Source organism: Sturnira hondurensis, unplaced genomic scaffold (assembly GCF_014824575.4).
Source record: "Sturnira hondurensis isolate 20B ecotype Veracruz unplaced genomic scaffold, ASM1482457v3 Scaffold0009125, whole genome shotgun sequence".
In the NCBI taxonomy this organism is placed as follows: Eukaryota; Metazoa; Chordata; class Mammalia; order Chiroptera; family Phyllostomidae; genus Sturnira; species Sturnira hondurensis.
In genome coordinates, this window is record NW_028081756.1 from 1,323,777 (window position 1) to 1,337,700 (window position 13,924).

General features: G+C 39.3%; 1 protein-coding gene across 4 annotated transcripts in view; it reads left to right on the forward strand.

The window, feature by feature from the left end:
• The first annotated feature begins 918 nt into the window (after window positions 1-918).
• Window positions 919-13,924, forward strand: part of MAPK8 (mitogen-activated protein kinase 8) — a 118,243-nt gene continuing 105,237 nt past the window's right edge. For all 4 annotated transcript variants that reach the window (XM_037056664.1, XM_037056665.1, XM_037056663.1 and 1 more), the window contains exon 1: window positions 919-1,086. The gene's annotated coding sequence lies outside the window, so the exon portion shown is untranslated. The remainder of the gene's footprint in view (window positions 1,087-13,924) is intronic.

The following is a 13,924-nucleotide window of genomic DNA, read 5'->3' on the forward strand; positions in this document are numbered from 1 at the left end:
AAAGTAACATACTTTTTTTGATTATGAAAATAATTGTTCCATTTGGAAACCAAGACAAAAATATCCAACATATAAGAAAAAGAACCAATTTGCCTTCTATTTCACAGTCCAATGATGAAGTGTAAATATAATTTGGCATATTTCTTTTCGTTTTCTTTCTTTGTATATATAGCATGTAAATAGGATCGTTTTATCTATATAAACTTGCTTCATTCTCTTAATATATTAGGAACATTTTCTTGCATTAAGAATTCCTTGAACACATCTCATTTACATTGCTAAAATGCATTCTATTGCATAGATGTATGTAACTTAAGACACCTTTTCACTTGTTATTGGGTATTTAAGGACTAGCCAATTTGTAATTTCTATAACTAACATATATATGCTTTTTGAGGGCCCAGAGACAAATACATAATACACACACTCTAGTAGGAGGTGGTCTTTGGGAAAACCGGAAGCAGCTTTATCAAGTGCCTGAAGGGAACTCATTTGCTTGTGGGTTGCTCGGCCCAGGGCAGGTGTTCTCAAAATGTATCTTGTCCATCAATATAATGAACTCTTTAAGTGTGCGCCTCCTCGGGCTGGTTTGGCTTAATCGCACCTGCCCTCCAAAGCTTGGGGAGTACAGCACCTGAGGCTTTGGCTCAGACTAGCAGACCGCACCTGGCCATTTACGCAGCCTTAGGCCTCGCGCTTCCTAGCGCCAGCAGCAGGGCCCTGCCCCCTCTCCCTGTCACGCCGCTCCACTAGGAGCACACAGAGGCTCCACCGCAGCTTCTCCTCGGGGTGACCTCCGCAAGTCCACCCGGCCCCCTGAGTAGCCCCGCCCTCAGACTGCGGGCCCCGCCCCCGCAATCCGGGCCCCCGGGCTCGTGAGGCGCAGAGGCGGTGCCCTGCGCGATGACGTGCCGGGTGTGCGTGGTGACGGCCCGCGTTCCAGTTACTCAGCGAAGCCGCCAAGGCCGGACAACGCGGTCCAAAAGGCAGAGCAGTGAGTCGCGCTGGGTAACGGCCTTGGCGACAAACCGGACGGCACCGGCCCCCTCGGGCAGGCTTTCCTGTTGCCGTTCGTTGTGCTGCTGGGTAAGTGCAGAGGACGCCAAAGGACCAGTCGGCCGTCGGCCTCGCGGTGTTTATGTTATTGTGCCGCCGCCTTTGCCGCCGCCTTCTCCGCTGTGACCCTCTCCGGGGAGTGGGGGCGGGAGCGTGCGGGGGTGGGGCACGCCGCGGCCCTGGGCTGCGCGGGAACAATAGCGTCCCGGGAGGCGGGGACTCGACCTGGAGCTTGGGGCTGTGGGACCCTTTGCACGCCCTGGCCATTCGCCCCCAGTCTGCCACCACATCTCCGCCTGCCCGTCCTCGCGCGTGTACCGTGTCCACGTCAAGGCGGGGGAGGGGGGCGGGTGAAGCGGTGGAGTGGGGGCAGGGAAGGTGGGCGACAAGTTCAGAAACACTTCAGCGTGGGTGAGGACTGAGGATCGCGGGTGGCCCGCTGCGCCCTGGCTACCACTCCCCGCGGTGGGCATCCACGGGGAGAGCTGGGGTCACCGGGTCCCTACGCCTGCCCACTATCCATGGGACCGTTTTGTTTCTCGGTGGTTTCTTTGTGCTAAGGTCCTGGGTAAGCGCCACGCGAAAAAAGGCAGGGGTGGCCTTCAGGTCTGGGCTGCGAGAGAGAGCCTGCGCCCTTGACTTGGGCGGGAGGTGTTCATCATCAAGTGCGGGCAGCTTCAGTGGTCAGCGGGCATTTCTCTTGAGGGTCACTTGCTGGTGACCTTTTGACTTTTTCATCCTTCTCTCCTACCCACCCACCCACCCATAGCTTTGTGGTGTTCTTGTGTTTCCAGTCCTTAGGTGGTAGGTACAAGTCCATTTTAAAGTATTTTGATTACAATTTCTCATTTTGATTTCTGAAAGTTATCAGATCTTTACCGTGAACTTAATAACATGCTGAGTGCCTAATAACGGATAATGTCCAGTTGTTACTATTTTTACCTCTGAAATACAGTGATCTTTCCAGTAGAATTCTGGTCTGTCAGTCCCTTGTGTTTTAACAAGTACCTTCTTGGCCATTTAGAACATCTGTTTCATTCATTCTTTCATTCATTTATTCAGCAACTGTTCAGTAATGTATCCTGACGGAGATTCTTAACCATGGTTGTTGGTGCCAATTCGAATGCCAACAGGAATCCCCAATTTGGGGTGCACTGAAGAAGGAAACTATATTGAGTGCAAACAGCTCAATAGTGTTACAGTGGGCTGTGAAAACCGCACAGCTGTAGAACATCTCTGGGGTCAGGCGCCGTTCTTGATGGCTTGCTGGGCCCCCCATCCAGGGTGTCACCTCATCTAGAGAGACACAGTCTTCAGTTTTGACCTTTGTTTGGGGGGGGGGGGGAACTGGACAGAAGTTTCCTCCTCTGTCCCCTGATTGGTCCATTCTCATGCAAATGAGGGCTCAGAACCGTGGCACTTTGATAGGCCCAAAAGGAACTGTCCTGATTGGTCAGAGTAGGCCCAAAAGGATCTGTCCTGATTGGTCACAGTAGAGCCACTCTGACTGATGAGAGCTGTGCTGGATGGGGAAAGTCTCTGTACTATTTGTTGGAATAGGATTCCAGTAACTCTTTTATGAGGGCTGGCTTAGATGGCAGAAGTACACTGCAGGCAGGCAGTAGAACAGAGGGAGGATTCTCTGCGAAGTGCAGTTTGTATGAGAGGCCCTTGTGCAGAAATGGCTGCTAGACTTCTGCTTTTTAAAAAATTTGAGCCCAGTTAGCCACCAGAAGACCTTCTTAGTAAGTGTCTTTTTTTTCAGGGTTCACAAGAGTTTGAGGGTAAGAAAAATCCTTTAATGAAAAATAACGCTTTAAAATACAATAGATGTACCTAGTTTTAAATGAAATTTATTGGTGTGATATTGGTTAATAAAATTATATAGGTTTCAGGTGTGCAGTTTTACAGTATATCACATGTATATTTTCTCCTACCCCAAGTCAAGTCTCCTTCCATCACTGTTTATCTAAACCCCCTCTACCCTCTTCTACCTCCCCACACCCCAGTTTCTCTTCAGTAATCACCATACTGTTGTCTGTGTCTATGAAGATTTTTTTCTTAAATCTTCACCTTTAATTCTAGCCCTGAAAATCCCCTCCCCTCTGACAGATGTCAGTCTGTATTCTGTATCTATGAGTCTGTTTCTATTTTGCTCATTAGTTTATTTTGTTCATTAGATTCCGTGTGTAAGTGCAATCGTATGGTACTTGTCTTTCTCTGACTGGCTTATCTCACTTAGCATAATGCTTTCCAGGTCCATCCATGCTGTCACAAGAGGTAAGAGTTCCTTTTTTTTTTTTTTTAATGGCTGAGTAATATCCCATTGTAATTAAAAAATATATACAAGATGCACCCCTGTGTTCGTTGCATCATTACTTACAATAGCCATGGTTTGGAAGCAGCCCAAGTGACCACCAGTAGGTGAGTGGGTAAAAAGGCCGTGATACATTAACACAGTAGATGTACTTTTTAAAAAATAGTTATTTATTTATCTTTAGAGGAGAAGGGAAGGAGAGAGGAACAGAAACATCAATGTATGGTTGCTTCTCGTGCATGCCTTGCTGGGAACTGGCCCCTGCTGGGAACTGGCCCCTGCCGGGAACTGGCCCCTGCCGGGAACTGGCCTGCAACCCAGGCATGTGCCCTGACTGGGAATTGAACCGTGATCGTCTGGTTCGCAGGCGCGTGCTCAATCGACTGAGCTACACCAGCCAGGGCAGTAGATGTACTTTTAAATAAGGTGTTATACAGGGTAGGGCAAAAGTAGGTTTATAGTTTTGAGTAGGCAAAACATAGAGTTTATTCTTGTAGTATTATTTATTAATTAAATTGTATTATTTTCCATATGAGCAACTCTAAACCTGCTTTTTGCCCACCGTGTATAAGTGATTTGTGTTAAAGAAGACATAGTTTTATTCTGGGTCATTTTTACTATCTTTTAGTGATAGATCTGCAACTTCTAGCGTAATGTTATATAGAAAGTTGAGTTAGATTTGGTCTAAATATACAACAGCTTTTATTTATTTCCAAATTTAACTTTTCAGTCTTACAGCCTTGTAGCTTTATAGTCTGCTGTAATGTTCGCCTCAGATTTTCTTGCTGTGGGTTAAGCCTGGGATGTCAGATGCTGTAAGTGAACATGTTTAGTTCTGGGCCTGACAAAAGGAAACAATCAAAATGGGACTTCTTTAAGGACATGCTTGTCTTGCATATGTGTCTCCAGCCCCTAGCTTGAAATATTAGTAAGTGTTCAATAAAAGCCAGATTAGTGGAAAGTTCTTTAAAGTTGACAGTATTTAAAATCTTTTAAAAAATTTAATGTTCTATGTAAAGTTTTGGAAATCTTATGCAAATTGTCACTTCCAAATGTCTAAATAATCAGTTCATATATATTATCTGTCATGGAAGTAGTGGCTTCTGAATTATTTCAGTATCAATTATGTTTTTATCACTTATTAAACTATTCACTATCCTAAAATAAAACTTTGTCTAAAATGTGTCTACATATTATCTCTCTCTCCTTCCCTCCCTCCTCTCCTCACCCTTTCTCTCTCTCTCTCTCTCTCTCTCCTCCTCTCTCCCCCTCTCACACACAGACACACACACACACAGACACACACACACACAGAGTGATATTTCAATGGGGATCTAAAATGGTTGCATTTATCCTTTTGTGAATATTATATGAAAAATTTCTGATGATTCCTTTAAGTGGAAAAGTTAGAACAAAGAAAACAAGCTGCATAAAAGTTTTATTAGAAATGTTTAATTTCCAATAACATGTTAGAAATGGTTAATTTAAAATTCTTCCACTGTGCCTGTTGTGGCTCAGTGAATTGAGTGCTGGCCTGACTACCAAAAGGTCGCTGGTTTGATTCCCATGTGCCAGTCAGGGCATATGCCTGGGTTGTGGGCCAGGTCTCCAGTTGGGAGCATGGGAGAGGCAACCACACATTGATTTTTCTCTCCCTCTCTTTCTCCCTCCCTTCCCCTCTCTCTAAAAGTAAATTTTTTAAATCTTTAAAAAAAACAAATGGGGCCCTGGCTGGCGTAGCTCAGTGGATTGAGCGCGGGCCTGCGAACCAGATGATTGCGGTTCGATTCCCAGTCAGGGCACATGCCTGGGTTGCAGGCCGGTTCCTTGCAGGCTAACTACCAGCAGGGGACGCACAAAAGGCAACCATACATTGATGTTTCTCTCCCTCTATCATTCCCCTCTAAAGATAAATAAATAAATAAAATCTTTAAGAAAAAAAGAAATGGTTAATTTCATTTTTTCTTTTTTAAAAGATTTTATTCATTTATTTTTAGAGAGGGGAAGGGAGGGAGAGAAAGAAATATCAATGTGTGGTTGCCTCTCACACGGCTCCCACTGTGGACCTGGCCCACAACCCAGACATGTGCCCTAACGGGGAATCAAACTGGTGACCATTTGGTTTGCAGCCCATGCTTAATTCACTTAGCTAAACCAGCCGGGGCTTAAAAAATGGTTAATTTTAAATTCTTTCTTTTACCAATGGTATCAGTGAAACATTTGAACCTAAAACTCAAAATAATATCAATTCATTCAAGTTACATTTAATTGCCAGTCACCCTGTGTAATTAATTTTACCATTTGTTTTGGATATGAAAGAATTTGGGGTGAGCTTATCATCTGATGTAGAGAACAAATGAAGAAAATGATACTCTATTAAAATAATGGATGAGAATCTTGAGATACCAAACTTATTTATCTCTTTATCTAGTTAGGTATGTCGGATTCCAGTAAGGGTTATTGGTGCAAGTCCTTTGGCTCACTGTCGGGCTACATGTGAAACCAGAGGGGTTTTTTGTTTTTTTTTTGGTTTCTATTTTCTGTGGGTCTGTGGGTTTTTAAAAAATACAGCATTGTAGAGATAAAATTTACATAGCATAAAATTTACCCTTTTATTTTTTTTTAAGATTTTATTTATCTTTAGAGGAAAGGGAAGGAGAGAGGAACAGAAACATCAGTGTATGGTTGCTTCTCATGCATCCCCCACTGGGAACTGGCCTGCAACCCAGGCATGTGCACTGACCTAGAATTGAACCACGATTTTTTGGTTCGCAGGCCCACGCTCAATCCAGTGAGCTACACCAGTCGGGAAAAATTTTACCCTTTTAGAGTGTACATCACTACTGATTCCAGAACATTTGCATCACTGCAAGAAGAAAGCCTCATAACCCTGTAGCAGTCACTCCCTATTCCCCTCTAATGTTTAAAGGTAAGATAGCACTAATTCTGTTAGTAAGTATATTCCATTAATATGCTTGGAAAGGGCTCCCTTTAGGTGTCAGGTAGAGTTAGATCTTGGGAGAAAGTCCACTCTGAAAGGAAATTAGTTTAAGAATAAATTGTACCACAATTAATAAGGTCAGAATGTTAACTATGTGCTCAATGCCTAATATGGAAATGACCTTGTAAAGAGACTAAATGCTCAATGAAACAACTTAAAGCAATTAAGTTACTAGTCAAATTTTTCTAGTTGTAATTCTTGTTAGTCTACTTTGTCATTAAATTGAGTTTCAACATATTTCAGTTATCTAGATGAGATGCTTTGTTGCACCTGTAGAAGTGTAATGTTTGACATTAAGATGCCAACTCTCTAGAGGTCTCTGGTCGGTCGGGTCAGTGGTATGGATGGTAGCCTTCCTGATTCATGTAGTGCAGGGAAGTCTTTATAGCCAGGTAGCTTTAAATATGAATCATTTGCCTATTTCAGTGACCTGTGATGCTTATTGTCTTAGTCATTAGCTTCTTACCTGAAAATTTAGAAGCTTTGTCTTCTTGCTCTAATGCAGATTAACTTAAACTTTGATTTCAGAAATGAGTTCTGAGTCAATAGGCTTTACTACCTAAACGGTTACAGGAATATTGAATTAAAAGTTACTGTATCATTTAGGGCAGTAGGTGGAATCGTCAGATAGGAATTATACCTGTCATCTGGACTTTGTCATCAGTAACCTCTAGAGCCTTCGACAAGTTATTTAACCTTTTTGGGTTTAGAACCCTGACACTGTTGGAACCTTTTTTCTTTTAAATGGAAAAATTGTTCCCCAGATAGGTGGTTCTTCAGAAAACATATTAGGACAGAAAGAGTCTTATTAGGTGATAATCCAAGAATTCCATGTCAAGAATAGAATTGAAACTTAGGCTTTTGGTAATTTTTAGAAGCAGAGTAAATTGTTCAGTCAAATGTTTTCTGTAATATTCATACTTATAAAACAAATAAAAAGCATCACTGTAAGCTGGGAGTTCTTCCATGGATAGATTTTATGCATTCCACAGCTCTATGTTTACTAACAAGACTCTGCTATCAGAGACTTAGTAAAAGATGTGAAGATGAAAAATTTATTAGTCTTAAGAAGTTTATGATCAGGGATGGGACTTTAGGCATAGCAAAATAGTGAATTTATGTTCTTTTAAAAGATTAATGAGAGGTCGTCCCTCAAACAGACATCTACCACAAATCTCTGGGTAGGCTAAAGTTCATTGAAATTTAGTATATGTGCTGCCGAAGTGAGCACGAGTTCATTGAAATTTAGTATTTGAAATTATATGTGAGTGTGATAAGGCCTTTTAGAAAACTTCTTAGTTGCCATTCTTTTTCAAGGTGGTGGATTATATCACACTATAGCAAATATATCACAAATATATGGTGAACCCTGTTACTTTTTGGTTAAAAATCTGCCAATTCTTTAGAAAGTTAAGGAGCCCAAACTGAAAAGTGATTGCTAGCATGGGCTTTAGGGTCAGCCCTGAGTTCCAATCCATGCTCCAAATCCAACTAACTGTATGGCATAAGCTAGTTTAGGTTACATGACATCTTTTGACCTGTTTTGTTATCTGTCAAATGAGAATGATAATAGCACATAATCAGTCTCATAGGGCTGTGAGGTTTAAATAAGGTTCTACATGTCCAATGCCTGTAGCACTAGATGTAAGGATTCAGGAAATTTTAGCTATTGTTATCACTTATTATTTTTAACTTAGAAAAAATGCAAAATGCCAAGTAAATTTAGAACCAATTTGATGTACAGTGTACATTCACATTCTCCAGAATATGCCCATTGTTTCCCTCTGCATCTCTGAGGAGTTTTATTTAAAATTTTATTATCTAATCTGAATTGCCTGAAATGATTTAACATTTGGACCAGTGATCCTCTCTGCTTTAAAAATTGGGAGTGTTCCAAAGCATGTATTAAAAGTAAATGTTTTTGCCTCATTCTCTGATACAAAGGTGGGTTTTTTTTTATGTTGTTTTTGGTTTTTTGCCACTTTACCTTTCCCTATTGCAGAGAATTGTTTAAGCTTTCTTCAGTTTATTTTGATAGATATCTAAAGGAGTGGGAAAGCAGGAGCTAGGAATAGCTTTATCATGTTCCCATATTTAAAGAAAACAGAATGCTCTCTGATCTTTTCAATTTAATCTTACTGGGATCTTTGACTCATAGATTGCAAATTTCTTAGAGACCTGGTAACAACACCAGTTCATTAGCGTTTTCTAGAGGTCTAGAAAAATGAGGGAGGAAACATGTAGAAATATATCTTTTTTATGTTTTTCTGTTTTTTGTGCAGTGTTTCTGTTATAGCAATACATCAGATTCTTGCTCCTTCTTGATACAACTATGAAATAATGCTGGGTTTGCACAGGAAGTATTCATTGAGACTAAATATTAATAGGTATTAAGTGAAGTGAGGGGCAGACAGTCTCTACTTTTAGTGAGCATAACTTTAAGAGAGATAAGGACAGACATTAAGTGCATTTATGTTCCAACAAAATGAACCAAATATTGTTAGGCATTTTATTAGGAATTTCTTTAGTCATCAGGCCTGATGGCTGGACATTGGGACACTTGGGGACATCCAAACTACGCATCTTTGATTACTGAGAGCCCCAAGCCCAGCATATTTCTGGAGGCCCTAGAAAAGAAAACAAACAGATCCTCCTTTTAAATTATACTTACTAGAGAAACCATAAAAAATATGTCTTCTCTCCTAATTTCTGTTCAAAATTGAAAGTGTGGTACAGATTAGTCTAAATCAAAAGAAAAGGTGAACCTTATAGTCACGTCAAATCTATTTTGGAACCGAGTAAGGTATCAAAATAAGTGTATGAAAAGCACATAGTTGAAAAGATGCTCCTCAAGTATTAACGGGAGTCCTCAAACTCTTTATTGAAGCTCTGAACACTCAAGACTAGATCTGTGCTGGTAACACTTTCTTACGCCTTCTTCTGATATTGAGAAGAGTGGGCTTCACTGCATCCTGTTGCTGAGAGAGGCCCAAGCCCCAACATGTTTCTGGTGACACTAAAGAGGAAAAACAGCCCAACACAGCTGCTTTGCTTGGCACATGGAATAAAAAAATCATGTTGCTATTGTCTAAAAGCTGTTAATAGGAGTGTAAACTCACCATTCCCTGACTTTCTCCTGAGAGGGTAACTCTGAAACTGCATTTGGGTCAACCAGAAGTGAGATAAAGGAGAGCCAGCATTGTATAGATTTTTCCTGTAACTTAAGAAAGGGTTGCTTTATAGTTGAAACAAACAAAAACCAAAGGCTTTGTTACTGTTGAGAGTGAAAGAGTTTTAGTGATTTGATTGTATTTCCATTTTATTTATCTTTTGACGAAGTGGTGTATTCACTTTGGTATAAAATTCCAAATATTTAAAAAGACAATAAAAAGTTTCCACTCTCTGATAGATGGTAGGTAGAGAATAGACAGGGGGAGGGTAAAAATAGTATGGGAAATGCAGAAACCAAAGAACTTATATGTGTGACCCACAGACATGAACTAAAGGAGGGAATGTGGGTGGGAGGGGGTGTGCAGGGTGGAGGGGAGTGAAGGGGGGAATAGGACAACTGTAATAGCATAATCAATAAAATATATTTTTAAAAAAGTTTCCACTCTGCTGCCACCCAGTTCTTCTACATGAAAATGGTATTAAGTTTCTGTGATGCCTTCCAAAGATAGTTTATGTATGTGCAAGTAAATAGATACGTAATTCCTTGTTTAAAATCCTTGGTCCAGGTGTATTTCAGAATTAAGTCTTGTTTTTTGGGAGGGGAGGGTGGTGATTATAGAAAAGTAGTATAAGTGCACCTACTATATTATACAAAATCCCTAAGCAAGAAGTGGCATAGCATCCCATAATCAAACACATTAATATTTCTGTATTTCTGTATTTCTGTGTTCTATTATAAATAGTACAGTAAGTAGACTAAATAAAGATCATAAAGAGCTTAATGTAATTTTTTTCTCAGGTTGTGACACCAAATGAGTTTGTAGTGAAACTTATTTTTTAAAAAACTTATTTTTCAGATGTGTATGGAGTTCAGGTTGCCAGTCAGGGATTGTGTGTCTTACATAATATATAATGTATGCCCTCTTCCCTCCCCTCCCCTTTTTAATTTCAGGTGTTTCATACCATGCACCATACCTTTACCTTTTGTTTTTAAGTTAACCATATAGCCTAGAGATGTTATATTAGTCATATCAGTACATAAATAGCATTTTTTTAGCACCTTCGTGGCATACCATTTGTCTTAGTTTGGGCTACTATAACAAAATACCATAGACTGAGTGGTTTAAACAATAGACATTTATTTCTCACAGTTCTAGAGGTCCAAGATCAGATTTAGAACTCCAAGATCAAGATGCCTAGAGATTTGTTTCCTGGTGAGGTCTTTTCCTGGCTTGCAGATGTCACCTTCTTACCGTGTCCACAGCAGAAAGAGTGCTCTTCTCTCCTTTTTTTTATGGCACTAATCTCATGGGCTGCATCTTTATGGCCTCTTGTAAACTGAATTATCTCCTGAAGTCCCACTTCCACCTACCAGGAATTAGGGCTTCAACATATGAATTTGGGGAAGACACAAAAATTCTGTCCGTAATATTATACAGGTGTAACATTTATTTAGCCCTTTTTTGTTGTAAATTTAGATTGTTTTCAGTGTTTTGCTATCAGGAGTGGTGATGCAATGGATTATACTGTACATATATCATTTCATAGTTGTATAGAAATGTATACAATACATTCCCAGAAATGGATTTGCTAGGATAAAATATATGTGCACATATAATTTTGTTAGATATTGCCAAAGTGCTGTATGTAGAGGTTGTTACAACTTAACATTCACCAGTAAGGATGCTAGCATCTTTACTCATTGCCGTGAGTAAAATTAAACATCTTTTGTCTTTTAAGGGCTTTTTTATTTTTAATGTGAATTCTTCATATTTTTGTCTGGTTTTCTATCTCTTTGTTACTTTTTCTTAGGTTTGTAGGACTCATTTTTGTATTAGGAAAAATAACTGTGCTAATTTTTGGAAATATTTTTCCCAGTTTATTGTTTGCTTTTTGAATTTTTTATCATGGTTTGTCATGATGGTTTTTTTTTTTTTCAGTAGTTAAACTTACCGATCTTTACTGACTTCTAAATTACATGCCATGGTTTGAAAGTCTTTCCCTAATTCAAGATTATGTAAAAATTGTCAAATGGCCCTGGCTGGTATGGCTCAGTGAAGTGAGTGCTAGCCTGTGAACCAAAGAGTTGTGGGTTCAATTCCCAGTCAGGGCACATGCCTTGCTTGCTGGTTGGCCAAGAGGCACCTTATTGATGTTTCTGTGCCTCTCTTTCTCCCTCCCTAATCCTTCTCTAAAATAAATAAAATCTAAAAAAGAAAATAAATCTCAAATGTTATTTCTCTAGTATTTTAATGGTTTGTTCTCTCTTTTTGTATTTTGTTTCATTTTTGTCTTTACCCAAGGACATTTCTTTTAGCATTTTTTTTTTTTTAGAGAGAGGAAGGGGGAGAAAGAAACATCAATGCAAGAGAGAAGCATCTATTGGCTACCTCCCCAAGCAGGGATTGTACACGCCCAGAAGGGAATCAAACCTGCAACCCTTTAGCTATGGGACAACACTCCCACCAACTGAGCCACACCTGCCAGGGCTGTCTTTTAGTATCTTTAATTCTTTTACTTATTTGGGATTTATTCCAGAGTAAGATACAATGTATGAATCCAATCTTATTTTTTCCTTTAGGTTATCAGCTAGTTGATCCCAACATTATTTGTTGGATAATCCATTTCTGTCTTACAGATTGGAAATGCCACCTTTATGTTTCACTGAGTTTTTGTGTGTATTTGGGATCATTTCTGGTCCACTGATCCATCTGCCCATTTGGGAACCAACCCATCCTGTTTTAATTATTGTATTTTGTACTGTGTTTTTATTAGGACTAATTCTCTTTTATTTCTCTTCTTTTTCAGACTCTTCTAACTTGCTTATTTTATATAAACTTTTAGAATCAATTTGTCTAGTCTGGTTGCCATTTCTGTTAGGATCACTTAATTTTTTATTTTGAATTAAAATTTACATGTAGAAAGGTACACAAACCTTAAATTTACAGCCCAATGAAAGTTGGCCTATGTATACACTTGTGTAACACCCATATCAAGATCTGGAACATTATCATCACCCAGAAAGTTTTCTCATGTCTTTTTAAGTTAATATCTCCTCCTCCCCCACCATGACTAACTTCTATCACATTGATGCAGTTTGCCATTAGTATTTTTTTTGTAGGAGAATAGCTTTATGGTGTGTGTCTTTCTATCCAAGAATACGGAAAACTTTACCTTTTCATTTGTTCAGGTCTCTTTTGGGGTGTCTAATAGCATTTTTTGTTTCTTCATTTATATTGTTCCTTTGATTCCACATACAAGTGAATATGGGGTTTGTCTTTCTCTGATTTCGCTTAGCATAATACCCTCTAGGTCATCCATGCTGTTGCAAATGGTAAAATTTCATTCTTTTTTGTGGCCAAGTAACAGTCACACATATATCTATATATAGATCATATATACTGTATATTTCAGACTATAAGACACACTTTTCCCCGAATTTGGGGGGGAAGTGGGGGTTCATCTCATAGTCCAAATGTAGCTTTACATTTATATTGGTGAAATACTATTTTATTTATGTTATTAAATATTTTACCACATTTTTGGCTTCAATTTTTTTTTCCTTTGCTCAGGTCCCTTGCCCATTTTCTATTGTTTGGTTTTGTTTTTTTTTGGTGTTGAGTTGTATGAGTTTCTTTTCATTAATTTTTGATGTTAACCTCTAATTAGATAGACTATTAAGTGGGTTGTCTTTTCATTTGTGGATGATCTCCTTTCCTGTACAAAAACTTTCATTTGATATAGTACCATTTGTTTATTTTTTTCTTTTGTTTCCCTTGCCTGAGTTACTGTACTTCAACCTTTACCTCCTTCTCCCAATTTTCATACCCCTAGGTTTTTTTCTAATTGCATTGGCAGCAGTGATTTTTAAAACATTGTAGTTTTCCCACACAACATGTGAAACGAGAACCAAAATACCTGTGTACCTGCTGAGTGTTTAAAGCATAGATGTCAAACAACAAGTCCCACGGGCTGAATCTGGCCCTCTACCTTTTTCTTTTCTTAATCTGGCCTGGCACCTTTCTACCCTGTGACAGCTCTGAGCTCTTGCTTAACTGTTAAGGAGCAGTTACGTTTATACAGTCCTCAAATTACATTTAGCCCTTTGAAGGCAACTGTGAGGCTGATGTGTCCCCCAGTGAAAATGAGTTTAACACTCTTGGTTTAAAGAATGTGAAAAGTGAAATTGGGGAGGGATTATGGAAATAATTAGAGTAGTGTGAAGTTTTCTCTCTTAGTATTAATGTGAATTTGAATTGTGGTCAGAATGTCAAATAGATAAGTTAGTGATTTTTTTGACAGCAAATGCAGAATTAGTAATTAACTTGCCTTTTATTTAGCAATACATGTAGATTGTTTTCTATGTGTATAGCACCCAG